The sequence below is a fragment of the Lichenostomus cassidix genome, chromosome 14 (assembly GCF_008360975.1).
Source record: "Lichenostomus cassidix isolate B80296 chromosome 14, HeHo_3.0, whole genome shotgun sequence".
Lineage (NCBI taxonomy): Eukaryota > Metazoa > Chordata > Aves > Passeriformes > Meliphagidae > Lichenostomus > Lichenostomus cassidix.
In genome coordinates, this window is record NC_139495.1 from 10,737,876 (window position 1) to 10,758,175 (window position 20,300).

Sequence of the window (20,300 nt, forward strand, 5' to 3'; positions counted from 1 at the left end):
AATTGGGATCCCAACTGGCTAAAAAGAAAAGAATTTCTGGTGATGCCTGTTTGAGGACTCAGTGATAAAAATTTATTTTTCCTGGATTTATTACCTCACCATGAAATTTCACACTATATTTTTCATAGTCAATCCTCTCTTAATGCAATGTAACATTTATCCATGCCCTGTAGCTTCCCCATATTCTTTACAAAGTGCCCCTTTGACCCCAGTAAAATACGTGAGCATTTTTACATCTCTCTGTATCAAGGTATCTTTTACATTAGCAATTAGGGAGCTTCAAAGGAACAATTTAACACCAACACGACCTCAAAAACACACCTAATTTTCTATTAACTGGAAGAACAGCTTTAGATTTGGTAGGACTTTGAAACCCTCAGTATTCTCAGAGCTGTCATAGACTGAAACAAGGCACCAGCTCAGTCTCCTCAGTGCTTGGATGGTTTTAGAGGTTGTGTGAGAGAATTCTGGTGTTCCAAGGGGACATTGATGGCTACTGGGGGCTGCAGGGACATCCCCTCCCCAAGATCCTCTCCACAGCCTCACTTATTTACATGTGCTCAGCAAAGGACTCTCAGAGAGCTTTGGTCACCTTACTGAAGTCACATAAATAACAAAAAACTCTGGGACTCAGAAGAAGCCATTTGAGAGCAAAATGTTTCCCCAGCAGTAAGGAGAAAAAGACCCTTTGTCTTTTAGAGTAGTTCCACTGGTTCTGTTCTGCTCCAAGCAGAAGAAAGCAGTTTTCCACTCTTGCTTTGCACACTGATGACAATGGACTGTGTTTAGTGTTTCTGAGGACCACAGAGTGTCCAAACCTCTGAGCAGATGCTGAGCAGCAGCAGAGCAGGAGAGGCATTGCTGCCCATGCCATCTGATCCCAGCAGAGCCTTTTCCCTATGTAAATCACCATGAATGATGCCAGGAAGCCCTGGGACACCTCACACCTGCAGTTAACACCTCCAGACACAAATTGAAAACGTGCTGAGAGGCACCAGCTCCCCCAGCTGCTTTCAGTCAGCTCCAAGTTCCTCTGCATCTGCTTGAGGAGCTGAGAACTTCCATGGGAGAGACAATGGCAGCTAAAGCACTCATAAAATAGGGACTAACATGGCACTGCAGCTTCCATCCCTAAAGCTTCCAGACTGCAGGAGAGCATTTTTCATCGCTGATGAGTTAATCAAGAAATGTGAAGGGAAATGATAGAGTTTTGTCAGTGGGTAGAAGACACTCCCAGTGATTTGCAAGGCTTTCTGCTAACAGGGTAGGTATAACTATGGTTTACAGTCAAGTGTTTCTATTTGCCTCCAGGCTATGGAGAAGGTTCACCTTTGTTTAAACTTGAAATAGATGAAATTTACCTTCTCCTTCATATTATAAAATGAAAGTAAGAAAGACACTTGCAATCCGAGGACAATGGGATGTTGGTTGTATGCCTTGGGTTTGAATTGTATACTCAAATAATTACATTTTATGGGAAGGGCACCAACTTCACACGGTTTTCCAGAGATGCTGGTAAGTATCTTTTAACTGTAACAAGGGATAAAAATTAATTTTAAATTCATAGGGGGTTCTTTTCAGCTTAAAGTATGTTCCACATAGCAAAATAATATAGCACATTATTTGCAACTGATTTATAATATTGTTTTTTACATAATGTTTACAGTATTCAATTTCAGCTTAGCTCTATTGATTAAAAAAAAAAAAAAAATCAGTATGTAGGAGAGCTTAGATTTGCCATGTAATTTTTAGTTTATAGTAACTTAAAGACCCAGTCTTATTCCACCAGATCATGCAGCTTTTACCCCTAAATTTCCTGAAACAGTCAGTTTTTGCAATAGCTGGATTTACATGTCACGGACTGTATTAAGAAGTGCCTCAGCAAGTTAAAACTATTAAATTGTGCAGTGCTTTTTGTGCATCCTTGCCCTGATCTGGGCTATTCAGCTACATTTCTGCTAAACAAGTCAAAGGAGAAGAATGCCTATATTATACAATAATTCTGCTGAATAGAGCTTTAATAAATTGCCTGGGCTTCTATTTTAATCAAGCATCATGCACACAGAGCAAAAAAGAATGTGTGGAACAGCCTCTGAACGATCTTGCTCTGTCTCTTTCTATAAAGAAAAATAGCAATTGATAAAAGTACCAGCCTGTTTGAAGATAATACAGATTTTCTCATATTCTGGAATGCTGAATAACATCAATAAGCAGCAAAACAGGGATTGGAATGTGTCAAGACATGATATTAATAGCAATTAATAATAATAACAATAATGATAAAAGCTGACACACTTTAACTTTGATCCCTTTCTCCTTACCAAAAGCAAATTTGTGTTGCACCACTGGAGTTTTTGGGTGTGTGATTTATGCAGGGTGAGGTTCACACTCAAGGAACAAAGAGTTTCCAAAGGCTGAAAACAAAGTGAAACAGTCTCTAGGAGGCCAAATCTACTGAAATCAGAAATGTGGTTCTGCTATTCATTTGTTGATACTCTATAATTTTCACATTAGAACAAAGGAATGCAGTCCTGAAGCTCAAAAAAAACCCCTCCAAAACAAAACAAAACAAAAAAAAAAACCAAAACAAAAAAAAAAAAAAGATAAAAAAGACCAAAAACCCTAGGCATTTCTACTGTTTTCATCACACGAGTTAGAAAACAAATAATCTTCCTAAGGGTGTGGTTAAAAGGCAATACAAGACACCTGAGCTGGAATTTTGCTTGATTTAGTGTGGGTTTCTCCATTACTTGTTTTCAGTATGAATTTGTTTTAGGCAATTTGTGTGATTGTGATTTTTGACTACAAAGAACCTCAGTGGTTTTCTTTGCTGTTATTCATTACCCTTTTTCTCATTGTTTTGAAAGCACTTCAGTGAAGATGCTGTTGAATCACTAAAAGAGGAGGAAGTCTTTAATGGCTCCATGAAGGTTTCAGAAAGAGAGCACATTAAAATATAATTTTTTTTTAAAATTAACTTATTTCACAACACTACCAGCAAATCAGATTGTCTGGGTTCCAATATTAATTTGAATGAGAAAATAATTAATTTATTTCAATATCCCACTAGGTCAGCTACAAAACATGTGACATGATGACCTCTAGAAGCAGAAGATGGATATTTCTTTCCGTATCATTTATTTCTATTTGCTCACGAGTGCATCCTTAATGAACACATCTACCAAGAGCATTCAGAGGGAAGTCAAGGTGAGAGCAACCAGGAAATGAAACCACTCCATCTCCTTCAGTTTAACATCTAGGGAAATAACCTCACACGAGCATTCACTCCTGCAGAGTGATGGAGCAGAGAAATGGGAGCAGCCCAGGAGCCCTGAGAGCAGCTGAGAAGAGCTGATGCTCACAAAATGTACAAGAACTTGGTGTTAAAAGCCAAAATGGTAGGGAGAGGTTTGAGACAATGCCAGACAAGGAGCAATAAGAACATTGGGAAAATACAGAAGATTCTCCAGGCAGAAATTATTCTTTCTCCTCTCACTGGCATGGTTGTACAAGGAGTGTCCAGCAAGAATTCTCAAACTGCCACGAGACCTTCCCTCCACCCACCTTTTCCCTTCTCCATACACTTCTTTATACTCTGCTTTTTCAGTGTTAGTCTCATTTTAACAACATTATCTCTGCCTCCTCCAGCTCATCACTTTATCTCCATTTACCCACCAGGCCTGGGGTGTCTCTGGTGTGACATGGAGCTACTTCTGTGAGCCATGGAACTGATTTTTAATTTGCTTTCCCATAATACCTGGCAAAACAGAGTTCAGCCAATTTGGGTACATGATATTATGGAAAAGCTTTTGAGTCCTCTGCAAAACATGAATCACAATCAAATGAAATGCAGAGGGATACTGGACAGGGAGCAGATGTTCTGTTCACATCAAGTGAGGAATCTGTCACAGTCTGGAGGGAAAGCAGAAACTTGTAAGCTCCTTAATTTGTTCTTTCCACACATCTTATTAAGTCTAAATTCAATTTGGAAATCTTATTTTAAGTCCTTTGCAGTTCTTATCTATCAAGCTAAAAATAAAAAATTAACATAATTCAAAAATTTTAACAAGAAGCTGCACTTACTAAACTCAGTTTTCCCTTCCAACGCAACTCCTTTATGCCATTCTGTCACCTCAGTATTTTCAAAATCCCCACACTCCTGCTGAAGGTTTGAGGCACAGAAATGAGTGTCACTGAAGTATTTTCACTTGAGCTATTCTTAAATTCTAGCAATCTCTATCAGAGCATCTCCTGGTCTCTTCTAGCTAAAGGTGTTCAGTAAGGAGTGAGAACAGGATGGGAATTAATGGGAGAGACTGGCTCACTGCAGGAAGCCAGAAAGGTGCTTCACTGACTCTCTCTGTAAACTTTTCATTGCACAAAATGCCAAGAGCTCTTGGAGCTTGGAAAGTTAAATAAATTTATTTACAGAGCAGTTCCTACAGGCTAACACCATGCTTCCAGTGCAGAACAGTGTGACACAACTAGAACTAACTGACACAAAATTGCATGTCTGGCCTAAACCCAGAATATTTATGGGTGAAATATGATTCAACACAAGTCTTACAAGCTGGAGCAAGGGCATTGAACAAGAACTAAGGTGAATGCCAAACACACGTATAACAATCCAGCTGCCCAACATCTCTTTATAGGAAGAAAAATATTCTTATTTCTACTTCATCAAGCTCTCACAGGCTTGGGAAAGGAAGCTTTCAGCTTCTGTTGCAAAGGTTTTGAGAAGGATCATCTCGGTATACTTGTGAATGACAGACAACCTTTAATTTCTCAGGTAGGAGACTCTCCTGTGGTATTTTATTTGCCTATCTCCAACCCTTTATTAAAAATAGACCGTGCTTAAAACACAAAGCAAACAGATAAGGAAAACTATTCTCTACCCTATCATCTTTTATGAAAAGAAACCCAAAGAAAATAGGAAAATTCCTATGGTAGAGCGAGCTGCTTGTTTTAATGACACTGGAAAGATTATGCAGGAGTAATGTGAAAATTCACTTTACTTTGGATTATTTAAGAAATGATAGCTATTCTGTTATGTATTTGCCAAGTCCTCTGGAGGTGAGATTTAGACCTAGCATTGATTTTGTGCAGGATAAGACAAAAGGTTTCTGTCCCAGGAACGCAGAGCTAACACATCAAAGTAAAGAACAGCAGTTAATCTATTTCAGCTTCATCCCCAGTTCCCCATTTCAGGTCCTGATATACCTCTGTAATTACAACTAACTGTGGAACTCAATGGGGAAAAATGCACAATGGAATCTGAGCAAGATTTGAGTGGTTCTAAGGGGGATAAGGCTTGTGAACATTATATTCAATCCAGCTTTTTTTAAATTCTGTTTTGGACAAAATATCTCCCAATATCATACAATGTGCAGGAAACACAGTAATTCTGAAATAAATATGTACAGCAACTACTAAAAATTAAAGGTGTGCTTTGTTTGCTTGCATTTTGTCACAGAAAACTGTCCCAGGGTACGGCAGAGAAAATGAAAAACTCAACGTTTTGAATGAAAAATGAAAAACTCAAAGGAGATCCCCGAAAGCCATGGGGGGAGTTTGCTCACTGGTGATTATTAAAGGCAAAGGAGCAGATGCAACCTGGCTCAGAAATCCTCCAGTTACTGACTGGTAGAGCAAGGGAGAGTGCAGCAAGGAAAGCACAAGTAACTTTTGCTTTACATTTTTCTGCTCTTTCCCATAAGTATCTACTGCTGCTGCCACTGCCAGAGCTTCAACTGTGCACAAAGGACACCAAAAAATGTAATTTGTCATGTTTTATTAGATCTAATTTTTAGTCAATCTGATTGTAACACAGCAATTTGGTCTAACCTAGTTTCTCCTTTCATTAGAGGGAGAGCTGGTGAACATATTTTTTATGAAGATTGGACCTTTCATAAAGCTGAAAAGTTTTCAGCAGTGTTGGTTTCTTCCATGCTGTTTCAGAAGAAACCATTTATTTTTTGTCTTTTTGTTCTTATATATTTCCTCTGTTCCTTTCTGGCACAGAATAAAAGAGAAAAAATTTAATTATAGGGGTTTTTTTTTCCTCTTTCTTTTTCTTCTGACTTAGTAAAATTTTGAAAAGCTAAGCTTTCAAGTTAGTGGAGAGTAAAAATAAAAACCTACTTCCTCCAACTGGAGTAATCCCAAATTTTAATATTATTATTTTAATATCAGAGGACAAAAAGTTTTTAAAAAATAATATCTGAAACCTGTTTTCCATTTTTAGCCATTTCTGGGCCCAAGATACCCCAAGCACAAATTTTGATGGAGCTTTGCAGTTTGCTGAAGCAGAATATTTTCCTCTCATCATGTCCATATTCCAGTAAGCATTGTACCAAAGGCAGCTTCAGTCACAGAGATTTCACAAGCAAGATTAGATACAATTAAACACATTTCTAAGCAATAACAAGTAAGCAGATTGCATTCATTCTTGTCCTTTGTAAGAATCATAATACTAAAATATACCTTTTCACAGCATGTGCATTAAAAACTCTTTTAACTTATCAGCATTAGCAATCTCCCAACTGTTGTAGGAATTTCCTTCCACTTTGTGCTTATGCAAGTTCCATCTCCTAATAATTTCGTTTTCTATTTAAATAAATATAATTTTATATCCTCAATAAAAACCAAATTATGTAAAATGTCATCCTTTCCAAACAAAACCCTGGCATCCTAAGGAAACCCTGACATTCATCAGCCACAGAAAACCTGGGTTTAGGACTGGAAGCTTTCTAAAACTAAGGAAAGCTTTTGTCCTAGAGAAGTGTACAATTTCTACACGTGTGGGTGGATTTCTGTGATGTGTTTAACCAGACTAGAAGCAAACCTAGTGCCTTGGCAAGGTATGAATATAATAAATGCTGTTCATCACTTACAGACTGAGTTAGACAAGTTTAGTTCAGCTGCAGAGCCTCTGCTTTCAGGAGGTTTTTCCAGGATTAATTTTGCTCCAGTGGAATCCAAACCATGGCTCAGCAGCATTAAATTATTACTGCTCTGGTCACTTTATTAATGGGGAGAACATCTGGCTTTCAAATAATGCAAGAGAATTGGTTTCTCCTGATTTATAGCCCACTGGAGTACTTTTAATTGGACTTTCCTGTTTTCCTGGACCATGACTAGTCCTTTCTTAACTGTTTGCTTTTTCCTAAGAAGTGGAGCCGTGAGAAAAATTATTTTAATGATAATGTGGGCAGAAAAAAGCTCCTTGGCAGATTTCAAATACTATTAATTATAGTCCCTTCTGGAAATACCTTGCCAGATGCTTGGAAAATAACACCCATGGACACCTTAAATCTGGAATCTGTGATTTTTTACCCAGAAATATTGCCTTTAGAGGAGAAAAGAAGAAAAAAAACTGCTGTGAGCTTTTCAGGTTACTTGCCATTTTCCAACCTGTGGATTAATCCTTTGTGTGTTAGTGCTGGAATTGGGCTCATTCAGGTCATTTTCCCTTTTCAAAGTGGATACACACATATGGACCTGAAAAACATCTGCTATCTCCACTCTCCACACAGTTATTTTCTGGTTTTCCTGTCAGATCACACTGTGTAGAAAATTCACTTTCCTGCATGCAATCCTGACTTCAAGGGATATTAAAAATGATGCCAGTTGGACCCTCTAACATTGAAGCAGTTAAGAGGTCTCTGCAAGAGTTATTTAGGAAACAGAAAGGAGATTAAAAGCCTTTTAAATAATGGAAGCCTTCAAAGGGCATCACTTATTCCTATAAATAATTTAACATATATATTCTGTGATTAAGTAGAGACAAAAGGCCTAGCAAATTCCACAAGCAGTGCCCAGCATCCTGACTCTCCCACGGGGACTCCAAGCAAACACATTTATTGACAATGTAAATGCAGATGATGTCAGAAAGCACCACTGCCTTCAGCGCTGCTGAAAACTCAGCAAACTGGTTTTGCTCTCAGGACTGGGAGAACTCTGCCCACAAACCAAGAGGTGCTGAGCCAAAGGGCTGAGGTTTTCCATCCCCACACCAAGAGATCAGGAGAGAAGCTGGATGAAAGCAAGAGCCAAGATTTGCCCTCCATGGTGCAGGCAATGAGGATAATCCTACATTTCACATCAGGGTAGTAATTCCCCATTCTGAGGGGAAAAAAGGAGAAAAAAGAGGAGGATTTGTGAAAAAAAAGAGGAAAAAAAATGGGAAAAAAGAAGAGGATTTGTAAACAAGCAGCTGGTGCTTGAATGAGTGGATATAATATTTCTTTTTCACCTTTAACAAAACCAATATATAAGAGATGCAAGAGAAAGATGTATACTTTATGTTTTCACTTAAAAACAAGTGAGATTCTTAAAATGCTTTTTTAAAATCATCACATATGCCACTTGTTTTAGCTTATTGAATGCATTTCCTTCTCCTCTTTATACTAAGCAAAAGAAAAAAAACAGCAGTTAATGAACTTTAAAGTTGGAGCTTAACTGCTTTGGAAAAAAAAAAGTTGGAGGGTTCAATGATGAACTTGGCAAAAGTTTGGACCTTTGTGCCAAAGGCCCACAGAGCAGAGAGGAAGCTCTGTCACAAGCAATTTGCCAAGAAAAGCTTTCTGCTGGAGTAAATCCCTCCTCGTGGCTTTGCAAAACCCTTCCTTCATGGTGGAACAGCTTCAGTGAGTCAGGGCTGATTTCAATGTGGCATCTGTCTCTCTGCTCCTGCCCGGCTTGGGAGATGTTGGATTTCCTTCAACCAACTCAGAAATGCTGTTCCTCCCTTCTTCCATCCCCCAAATCACATCCAGTCCCTAATTTGGGTTCTATTGCACCAGTCACTGCCATTATCTATAGACTGGGAAACAACCAGGGCTGGAGCTGCTCCCTTCCCAAAGATCCCATGAATTCACCCCTTCCATGAATCCTATATGGAACCCTAACCTCATCCTCCTCCTGTCCTTAAACTGAAATGTAATGTTTCTCCAAACTGACACAAAGAATAAATATGTATTTGCCAAATTTAAAAAATATGTCCTCAATGAAAGAGATAAGAGTATAAAAAGCTTCCCAAAGAGCACCAACCCATGAATTCACCTCTTCCATGAATCCTGTAGGAAACCCTAATCCCATCCTCCTCACGTCCTCAGGGCTGTCTCATCACCCCTTGGGGCTGGCCAATGTCCCCCCAAATGGGAACTAAAAAATGCTCAAGATTTCCTGGTGCCAGAGAAGGGTAATGTTCTTAACCATGATAAAATCATGTAGGAGGAGAAATCCTGACAGTGTGAGAAATTCCTGCTCTAAATTTGTCATTCCTGTTCTCTTCATCCTAAAATTCAGCACCGTATATTAGGAAGGCAGATCCTAATATTCTTCTCTCACCAAAAAAAAAAAAAAAAATAAAATCAAAACCAAACTTGGAAATAATGAGAAAACTAACCAATCCACATCAGTATCTGTCAGCAGTGGCCTTTTTTAAAAAATAGTAGCAAAAAAGTTATTTTGACCAAAACCCACTATTCACCTTCATTTGAAGTGGTTTGGTGTCACTGGAAATGACAGCTCTGCTCAGCATCACTGTGTTCTCTGTTAGTCACCACTCTCCAGGCTTTACTACATCCTCTCCTCTATTGGCTCGTGGCCATCTCAAATGTTGTCCTTGAGTAACAATTTTCTGCTTTCCCATGGTTTCCCCTCAAGCACAGTGAAGAGTTTCGTGGCATTAAGTGTGCAGAGATTTATCTGCACAATCCCCATTGATACTATGTGAGGAGAAAAGTCAAAACTGAAGTCAAAACCCTAAACACATGATATTAATGTTTTTCTGACATTTATAATTAAAAGAACTGTTTGGGGAGCAAGGGGTGTTTTTACCAGAACATTCCCCACAACTGGCAAAGGGAAGTTCCATGTGTGCATAATGCCCTTTGTTTCTAATATAAAGGTTTGGTGGGGGGGTTAAAAAATTACATTGTCAGATTTAAGCATGAGTTCTACAGAAATTTATTCTCATTTAGGGAAAAAAAAGCATTCTAAAATGAGTTTCTTACTGAATTAGATATGTATATTTACAAAAACACTTTAAAATAATAATCTGGAAGAATTCTGAGGTTATTCCAAAGATGCCACTTTTTTACCATCAGAGAAACTGAGTCTCAGTAATGAAATTTCTTAAGGATTCCCCACATCTATCATACAGCAACTGTACAGGGAGGAATCTGGGCTCTACTGAGGCTTGGAAATATTAATGAAAATTTCCAGAATGCAAAACTAATTTTTTTTTGCTAAATATGTGGAGTGCTGGAAATCAGTAGGTACCTCCCATTTGACTCCAAACCTGCAAACATAAATAACACCTCCGCTAATCTTTTAAAATATCGTCCTAGAAGAAAACCTGCATTTATTCCTAATATATTGTAAAGATTTTTAATCATACCTTTACCTGTCATAATTACAAAGCCTCATTATATGATTATACAGGTTCCTATTCATTATGAAAATGCAATTAAGGAAATCAAAGAAGAAAAACACCACATGCACCTTCCAAAACTCTGGGAAATAATTTCTGAGAAAGCCCAACTGCTCTGGTTTCACTTGCCTGAGCAGTGAAACAGAACCACAGCACAGAAACACAAGGTTTAGGAAAAAAAGGCATTGGGTGTGACAGCATCTCTGTGGCTCTCTGTGCACCTAGTGCAATTAAACAGAACATCATTCCATCCTTCTCTTGCACGCCTGCTTGGTGCTATCCTGATAAATTGTTTCCTTTAGCACATTTATCAGGTGCTTTTCCTGCCTTAATGAAGATTTGGTGGAGATGGGCAAACCAATTTCTCTGGACAATAACAGCAACGCCTGTAGAAACACACCATCACTCGCTCAGTTATCCAAAAGATTTTCATTCCACTTCTGGAAAAAAAACTTTTGTCTTCCAACGCTGAGCTTTCAATTTTGGCAACAGCCAGGCTTGTTTCTCCTACAGTGCTATTCCTCTGCTCCTAATGGAATATTGATCTTCCTAAGGAAGTGTAAAGCAATCAATACACTACAAAGACGAGAAACAGGGAAGAAAAAACATCTCCTTATTCTCTTCATACGTAATTGGAACAAAGGGAAGTAGACTGAAACCAACAAACCTGAACGTTTTGGATGCTAAAGATAATTGGTGAGGTTGTCACTCTAAAGCAAAGTTTTGGCAGATATTGGATTCACAAGCTTAAGCTCCTGGGCTGTGGGACTGACTGAATAGAGCCAAGACTTTAATCTGTGCTGTGGTGTTTCTGGCATGCACTTATGAGCTTCCTTTGGCTTATTTTGGTCATAAAAATAAAGAAGTACAGAGTGTGCATCCACCAGGAATTGGGAGGTGTTTCTGTGCAGGTAGAAACAGCCTCCAGTAGGTACCAGATAGAGTTAGGAGGGGTTAATTTGGCCACACCAGCTTTTATCTCTGTCTTTAAATAAGAGGGAAACCTTAGGAAGACAAAATAAGAAGTGGAAGGGAACGATGGGGAAAAGGCTTCCCTAAGTGCAATCCTATACTATGGATAAGAGCTACCACCTTGAAATGAATCCTTCTCCTCTTTCTGTCCATGTGGGCCAGAGCAGCACAGAAATGATCCTTTATTCTAAACTGAGGCAGCTTTTCTGTCTGACCAGGCCATTGCCAAAGTAATTTGTCTGCACTAGAAAATGACCAGGGATGGTTCATTTGGGATTGGATGCACTTGCTGGGAGTCCTCAGTTCCCTTAGATTTCTAAATCAACAAGAGTTCCACAAGGTTTTCTGAGTGTTTGCAAATCCAGGGTGAGCACTGAGATCTCTCCCTGCTCTTTGCACAGTTCCTGTGCTCCTCAAGGTAAAGATTCTTTGTCCAAAATGTTGTGCATGTAAGGGAGACACACAAAACACTGTGTACACTCAATAACTCAGAGAGAGAGGAATTCCCACATTGAGTTCAAGTATTACTGGTGGCTCTTTTAGGATTCTCCATAAATTATCCTTTCTTGTAAGCAGCCCTTACCTAATGTTTGAGCAATGTCAGTTTAGCTGAAGTGGAAGATTTAAACACCAAGGGAAATACACAGCAAGTAGAATGGATACAAAATGAATCATTAGTCAAGAGTATTAGAATGTATTCATAATTTAAATGTTTTCAAAATGTTACCACTAAGTAGACTTAAGAAATTACTCAAGCCAACCAAAAGTGAAATGTAATGTTTCTCTGAGTTGATCCAAGTAATAAATATGTATTTACCAAATTTAAAGTCCTCCATGAAAGAGATAAAAGTGGAGTATGAAAGAGATAAAAGTGGAGTATGAAAAGTTCCAAAAAATATTATTTAGCAACACATACAACAGCTGGAGCAAGTTCTGAATTATCTCCTGGAGCACAAAGATTTCCTATTCATGCAAAACGATAAGGACTAACCCCATTTTTGGAGCTCTAACAGGTGAGAATCAGGCTCATAAAAATTCAAATGGAAAACAAATTTCACAATACCTGTACTACAAAACATAATCCTGATATTAACAGGAGATATTTTTTCCCCCTTATGTGTGGAAAAGAAACTGGGAATGAGGATTAAATCATGTAAGGAAATGCAGAGATTAAGGGAAAAAGAAAAGCTTTTCATTGAATTCATGTCACGCTGTCCCAGGGAGAAAAGAATGGAAACCAGCAGCTGTAGAACATCTACAATAAAGGTGACAATATTTTTATTACACCTTGTTTTGCCTTGCTCTAACTATTGCCATAATCCATGTGCACTCATTCCCTCAGAGATCAATGAGCCCAAAGTTTCAGGCTAATTACAGAAGCTGAAATCAGCCCTTCCTGCACAGAATAACATTTTAAAATAAAATAAACCCCAACTAGACTCTTGTTCCCTCCACTTTCTGCACATTACCCTATTATTCTAATAGATATCCCAGAGTTTGTGTCCTACTAGTAAAAGGGATGAGAGATCATTTTCATACACAGCAGCTGAATGATTTACAGCATAAGCTAGAGCAAAGAGATCACCTTATCTCCATCTTTCAAAAGATGCTGAGTGTAGAAGTGACTGAAATTAATTTCTGATTTTTTGCTTCTAATCAGATGACTGCAAATCATCACAAATCCTCCCAGTCTCCAGGGTATTTCTGATATGGCAAATATGATTTTAAAATTCTTTGATGAGAAGAGGCAGCAAGAGCTGTTTCAAATTGCCTTTTAATTCTTCTATATATCTATGAATGGGGAATAAGCTGAAGGAATCTCAAAAATACAAAAGAGAAAAAATTCCACTGAGCGCTTGCCTTGGGATTCTATCTTGCTATCATTTTATGTATGCTGAATTGATATTATAGGTTTCCACAGAAATTAGATCCATTTGATAAAGAGGCAAAGAAAACTATTCAAGAGCAGTGAAGAAATAGAAGGTGAAAAGCGAGAAGAATGAGTATTTCTCAGTAATGGAAATGCTGGCAAGAAGTGGAAATAGTGTTCTGAGCCCCCATCCAGGAAAGAAGAGACACATGGTTAATTTTAATTTTAACCTCATTTAGAGCATGTGATTCACTGCCCCATTTACTTCAAAATTAAAATTAAGCATGTGCTTAAGTGCTTTGCTGGACTGAGGCCATAAAGGAGAGTACATTGGTCATGAATCTGTATGCCATAGGTTGATTTGGAACTGAAAAGTCAAAGCTTTAAAATAAGACCTGAAATGCTTTACTTTGCTTATTTTTAGTGCAGGAATGCATTGGCAGCATGGAAATCTGCAGCAGTCACGCAGTCCTTTTGAGAGAGGAATGCAAAATAAACAGAAATTCCCTGAAAACTTAGCAGGAGAAATTTATATAGAAAATTCCCAGGACTCAGAGAAAAAACAGCAGCTTTAGAAGATTGCCCACAGTGTCCTGTGTGTCTGTGTGCCCTGTGGCCACCAGCCCTGGGTGCTTCCCCATCCCACAGCCCACTGTTCAGTCTGTGCTGCAGTGACACCCAGCTGGGGAAAAAGCTGCTGTGGACATCCCCATGCAGCAGCTTTGGCACACTTTCAGCTGATTTCCCTCCTGGTTATCCCTTAGCCACAGCCTGAGGAGAGGGATAATCCCTGGGCATGCTCAGGGAATGTCATTTCTAACGTCACCTCTCCAGCACCAGAGCCAAATGCCTTTCATAGCCCAATAAATTCCCCAGGGGCAGGCAGGGAAGAAAGGGAGCCACAGTTCTGCCTTTTCCTTACTCTCAGTGATTTGTTACCTGGGAGTGCAGAACAGAGCAGGCACAGCAGGAATTAAGTGCAGTGAACTTGTCTGCCACTGCCCTGGCTCCCCAGAAACTCTCTTTCCTTGCACTCTATTTTATTTTCGTGCTAGCATCTCTTATGGTTCAGAGCAGATTTCTGGATTACAATAAGCAGAACAGAGGCAAGACATTCCTACTCAGAAATCATCAGGAATCTCACGCAAACACCCTTGCCTGACCTACAGCTTCAGTTTCTCTTGCTGAGGTGTCCTGTTTGAAATGTTCCTTAGGCCACAAACAGGGGTCCATCCACCCTGGTATTCAGGGTTCCCATCTGCCAGGAGTGCTTTAAAACCCCAGGGCAGGATCTGTGTGGGTCTCAGCAGGCCAAGAGCTTCCAGCTGGTGCTGCTTTGCGAAGGTTTGCTTTCGCTATCCGTTAATAGTTCTGGAAGTTTTGGATAAATTTAATTTTCATAGCTTGAAAACTTACTTCCAGCCCTTTTTTTTTTAGGACATACTCTGTCTTCATGAAAAATTCTCCTAAAATTTTTGGCAGTCCCCAAATTATATATTTCAGCTTGAGAGAAAGTAAGACTTCCTCATTCCAGAGGACATTAGCCTTTCAGATAAAACACTTCACAGGACTCCCTGCTGCACTCAGGGATTCCACCATTCTGGCAAAAAAGACTCCTTGGTTAAAACCCCTTCCTCCTTGGAATTTTTGCAAGATATTTTCCAATGAACAAATGTCCCTTATAGAGCACTGCTTCCTTCTAATTTACTCTTTCTCCATAACCATGTTTCTGTTCATCTGCTTCCCTCTTTCTACCTCTTTTCTGTGCTCTGCTTTCCTGCCTTCCCTCTCCTCCCAGCTGCACCATTCCATGGAAGCACTGAAATGGATGCACAAGGAGAGGCCCACTGAAGCTCCCAGCCCCTTTAAATATCTCTGTGCCCTAATTTCTTATCCTCCAGGACTATTGTAAAATTCCAAATGGGTTTTGGAAGCACCTGTTGAGATCCCAAAGAAACAGTAGGAACTCTTCTTCAATATCCAGACATTTCTCTAAGGACTTAATGAACTGAAAACTTGCACTGCTAATGAGAATTGCTGCTTTCAATTCCATTTTCACCAAATATGATTAGTTTATGAGAAAGCTGTGTGAGAAACCAAACTTTTCAGTTTTTAATCATGTGGTTTACCCTTTCCACTATATGAAGTATGGAAATTGAGTCTTGTGTGGTCCAGGCTTTATTTTAAATGTACAACAGAACAACATATCCTTGTGCAAATTATGAAACAAAAACCATGAGGGACCTGTCCTTTGGCAGGCTCATTCCTTTTAAAATTGTGTTTCCTGTTTTGGAGACTGCCTGGATCTGGTCATCAGAGGAATAAATCTCCACAGCCTGCAGAAGTAAATGCCACACTCTTGGCTTAGACTCACCTGATCATTTGGCTCTCAGCAGCTGCTCACCATTAGCTCATAGAGCCAGACATACACAGAATGGTTTTGCTCAGAAAGGACCTTAAAGATCATCTCATTCCCCCCCTGCCATGAGCAGATACACCTTCCACCATCCCAGAGTGCTCCAAGCCCCATCCAACCTGCCCTTGGACACTGCCACGGATCCAGGGGCAGCCACAGCTTCTCTGGGCACCCTGTGCCAGGGCCTCACCACCTGCTCATTAAAAGAATTTTTTCTTAATATCTAATCCAAACCTCCTCTCTTTCAGTTGGAAAGATACACTCCTTCCACCTGATACACAGCCTTACTTCCCATGTCTTGGAAAACAATGTGATTGAGCAGTTTCCCAAAGGTTTGACAAGGTTAAGAAAGGAAATTGTGAACTCGGCATAAAAGGCCTTTAATATCACACCCTTTTAACCTACAATTTCCTTTAAACAAGAAGACCTCCTAAGTCTGTGTAGTATTAGCTGATTCAAATACACATATGCTAGTTTTGTAATCTGCAAACATGAATAAATATTCAATGTATACTCAGAAAACACAATTGCATAGCTAATATAAGTCCCATTTATGGTTTGGCCACTGGCATAGAAGCAGCAGAGAGAAGCAAATGACATGCAAAATAATGCTGGGGGCAAAGCAAACTTGAACAACTGAAAAGGGATAAAGAAAGAGGTAATTATCTAAATGGAACATAACAGCCATTAGTCAAACATTCACAGCTTGATCTAAGCCCCACTGAAGTTAACAGACAGGTCCCCCTTGACTTCAGCAAGTTTTGAATTAAGATTTTAAACATTAAGAAGAGTATTTGATGAGATTTATGGGGTTTAACTTTTTTTTTTAAGCATTTCACACTCAAACTCTGCAGTAGAAAGGCCATGAAATAGCAGCTTCTCTTCATTAAGCAGACAATGAAGTAGTTGGCTTCAGATGGGCAACTGATATTTAGCAGTTATTTCAGACATATCTGGCTGTAAATGAGTACCATCTCTGCGGCTTTGGGTTCCAATTCCTTGGAAAACTGTCACAGAACTTTCACACAAAGCCCAAAGTGTGGCAATTTAAGTGATAGCTGAGAAGCTTTTCTAGACACCTCCCAGAAGGGTATACTTTGGAATGTAGAGAAATGCCCTGATTTGCTGAAATTACAATTCCCTTCACACTAAGATGAGTAAATAAAAGCTTGTGATTGCTGACTGTGCTTTGGATGCAATGGGTGACCTGCAATGGTTCTGCCCAGTCTTTAGCTGAACCTTGGGTCTCTCACAGCTCCAGGGGTGTCTCTGCAAGGCTGTGTGCATTGAGAAGAAGTGGAGAATATTCAGAGCAGGTCCCTGGAGACTGAATCACCTGGAGCATTCACCAGGTACTTCCAGGCTGAGCCAGATGGCTGCACTGCACTTTACAGTGAAAAACCTTATGTTTTATTTTAGCAACATTTATAGCAGGGACAATTGATCTATAGGGGGAAAGAAAAAAACCACTTTAAAAGAGTTCTAATTACATGCAGCCCTGTCATGTTGCTAAATGAGGCCCACTGCTGTTTTATGAATAATTCGCAGGATTCATTGTCAGTAAATTATATTAGGAATTGGGAATAGGCTCTGAACTGCAATGCAGCAGGTTTTTCCTTCCCTCCTGCCTCCTTGTAATACATTCAGAGTATTTGCTATAACTACAGAACATAATTGCAATTATACTCAAAGACAAGGAACTATAACATACAAACAACAGTGTTGCATTTCCCACCAGATTGTGATTTATACTTAAACAATAGAAGTAGCTGAGTAACCAAGAATGGAGACTCTTTCCAATCAATGAACCAAACAACACGGTTTACCGTGTTCCCAATTACACAAGGTGGTAAATGGGAATGTCAAAGTTTCCTTTAAACACTTTTAGGTTGATGCCAGAAAGCCTCTAAGTGTTTATTTTTCTTTGAATTCAGTTTCACAGCATCTGTAGCACATCCTGGGAGACAAGTCGCCCAAAATCCAACACAACCACAGAAGAGAATTTCTGTAAGACACATCTAAGGAGGAAAACCCCAGAACTGAAGATAATGAGTTGGACTTGATGATCCTGATGGGGCTCTTCCAACTCAGAAAATTCTAGGAATTTGTTTATGGAAAGGAAAAGTCCTCAGATAGTGTGTTCACCAAAGTCCCACCCTGTTGCATAAAGCAAGGATTATACATATGCACACTCTTTTTTCTAGAGCCATTTCTGCAGAAACCATTCTAAGCTGCCAGAGACTACAATAGGGTGAATTCAAAGGTTGGACAAAATAATCACCAAAACTGAAGAAAGCTCTTAGCTCTTGCATTTATAGAACAGTTAGGGCAAACCTGGAATCTGGTCATAACATTACCTCCCTTTACTTTCCCTTTTCCTTTTTTCTTGTTTTTGTCTTTTGAAATCTGTGCAGAGATAAAAAGCAGACATTACCTTGTCTGCTGGACTTCAGAAGCAGCTTTGAATTTTCAGTGGTGTGCCTGTTTAGCAGCACATCCCATTTGTGCTGAAGAGCCCTTTACAATGGCAGCTCTGTGCTAAATTACCTGGGAATGCTCTGATCACCTGTTGCTGCTTTCCTTGATTGTCAGTAGCCTGCTGCTCCAGCCCATCAGCACAGCTCCACTGCTCTCTCAAGGCTGTTATTCTCACAGAGCTGTTTTTCTTCTCTGCAGACTATTCAGACTAAACCAGGCAATTCTTTATGCATAAAGTTCTCTGTGAGGATGCATAGCAAAAATCATGGCTTTTATATGATTAATAGAGCTGTCAGGACCTGTTTGAGATTTAACTTCCTTATTGTGAAAGTTTAACTTACTAGTTTCAGAATAAAAACCTACATAAATCACAATGTTGTGGCAGTTGAAAGCAGGGTTGAAGTCATGTGGATTCATAGGAGCTGAGGCAAAGTATAGCCATAAAGAGTCTTTATTATACTGAAGCACCATGAAAATCACAGTATTTGATATCATATATATAACCAGTGTTGGAATTTTTTAATGCCAGCTAAGCAATTTGAATCATTAATCCAGTTTAAAAAAATGTGGAACCAATGTGCCTAAATTCTCTGAGCACCACAGAAGTCTCTGCCTTCATGTATATTGATCTGCTTGCAAATTAAGCAAATAATCTGAAATTTTATCAGACTTCACAATGACTATTTAATATTTAAACTACATGCATTACTTCAAAGCAGTATAAACGGATATGATACTTTGCAAAATATTCTAAACATCTAAAGAGGCTCATCTTCCTGGCACCCAGCATAATGCCCCTCACTATCCAATTAAAAATGACAATGAAAACCAAGGCCATCTCCCAGAAACACTTATTTCAGTGCAGACAGTTCAATCAAGACTTACAGAGACATCACTGGACAGGAGGTAAAGGCTATATCTGAGTGAGATTTGGAAAGGAATTCACAGCGTACCCAAAATGTGTATCTGGGCTCTACTCAAGGAACAGGAGAAAGCCTGGATTGCTTATTAACTGATGAAGGAAGTTCAGAGTTAGCCTACCTCTCATGCTTGTTTTGAGTTGTAAAATCAGTGTGAATTTTTCCTGTAAATGCTTTTCTAGATATTGGAAACACCAGTGGTGGTAGTAGGACTGGAATAAATGCCTCTCTGACTTGCCCTAGCTCTCAGACTGTTTCTCCCTCCTCCTCAAGGCCAAATTCTTTGGTTTTACCTCGGGATAATTCAGACCAAGCTCTCCATCTGGATGGCACCAACTGTGCCAGGAGAGGCAGGGCTGAGCTGAGCTAAGGAGCTGCCTGTGCTCAGCCCTCCCAGCCACTTCTGCAGCCTCTCCCTGAGGAGAACTGCCTGGAGGTTCATCCCAAGTGCTTCCCAAGCTCCTTCCTGCAGGAATCCCTGCCAGTGCCACCCTCAGCCTCACCTGCTCCTGGGTGCACCTCCTTCCTCACCAGGAGAGGCTGATGAGTTATCTGCCAAATCCACATGTTCCTCTCCTGATCCCTGTCCTGATCCAGCATTTAGGCACACCCTACATCAAAACACAGGCACTGGCTCGATTGAAAAACTGATGTGTGTATGCAAAAAGCTGCCTGCAAGCGGATTGCCCGTGCTGCCTGCTTCCTCTTCCTAATTGCTGCACTGTCTGACAGTGGTGCTTGTGCCGAATACCAATAAGAAATTCACCTGATTTAAACCCCAGCCAGTAATTTTTAGATCATTAAAAATCCTATTCAATCTTTTTTCTGTGTCTTAAGCAGGTTGTTTTGCCCAGAGGTGTTCTGTGAGTCATCAGGCTATACAACTCTACCTACATTTCCAAACACATTCTCAAATACAAAAGCATGGGAAATCAGCAGTTCTGCCAAGGCTAAGTTTTTTAAATTTTCTAATAATTTTTTCTATTTTTCCTAATTTTTTTCTATTTATTCTTCTATTAAACATTTAGGGTAACCTTCCTGGCATATTTTGGGGGCAGCTCTCCACTACTGGGCTAGAACTAGAAGCTTTCCTCTCTTTCATATTAAGGAGATAAATATATTAATGAAACATTTAGCTTTAACATGCAGTTGTTAGAATTCTCTGCATAAGCAAGATTCAGATAATTGAAACTGCATAATAACATT

The 20,300-nt window shown here is 39.4% G+C and overlaps 1 long non-coding RNA gene across 1 annotated transcript in view; it reads right to left on the reverse strand.

The window, feature by feature from the left end:
• The window catches only part of LOC146430854 (uncharacterized), a 73,736-nt gene extending 55,514 nt beyond the window's left edge, over positions 1 to 18,222 (reverse strand). The window contains exon 1 of the long non-coding RNA XR_014855239.1: positions 18,131 to 18,222. This is a non-coding gene — a long non-coding RNA (uncharacterized LOC146430854). The remainder of the gene's footprint in view (positions 1 to 18,130) is intronic.
• Positions 18,223 to 20,300: the final 2,078 nt, after the last annotated feature.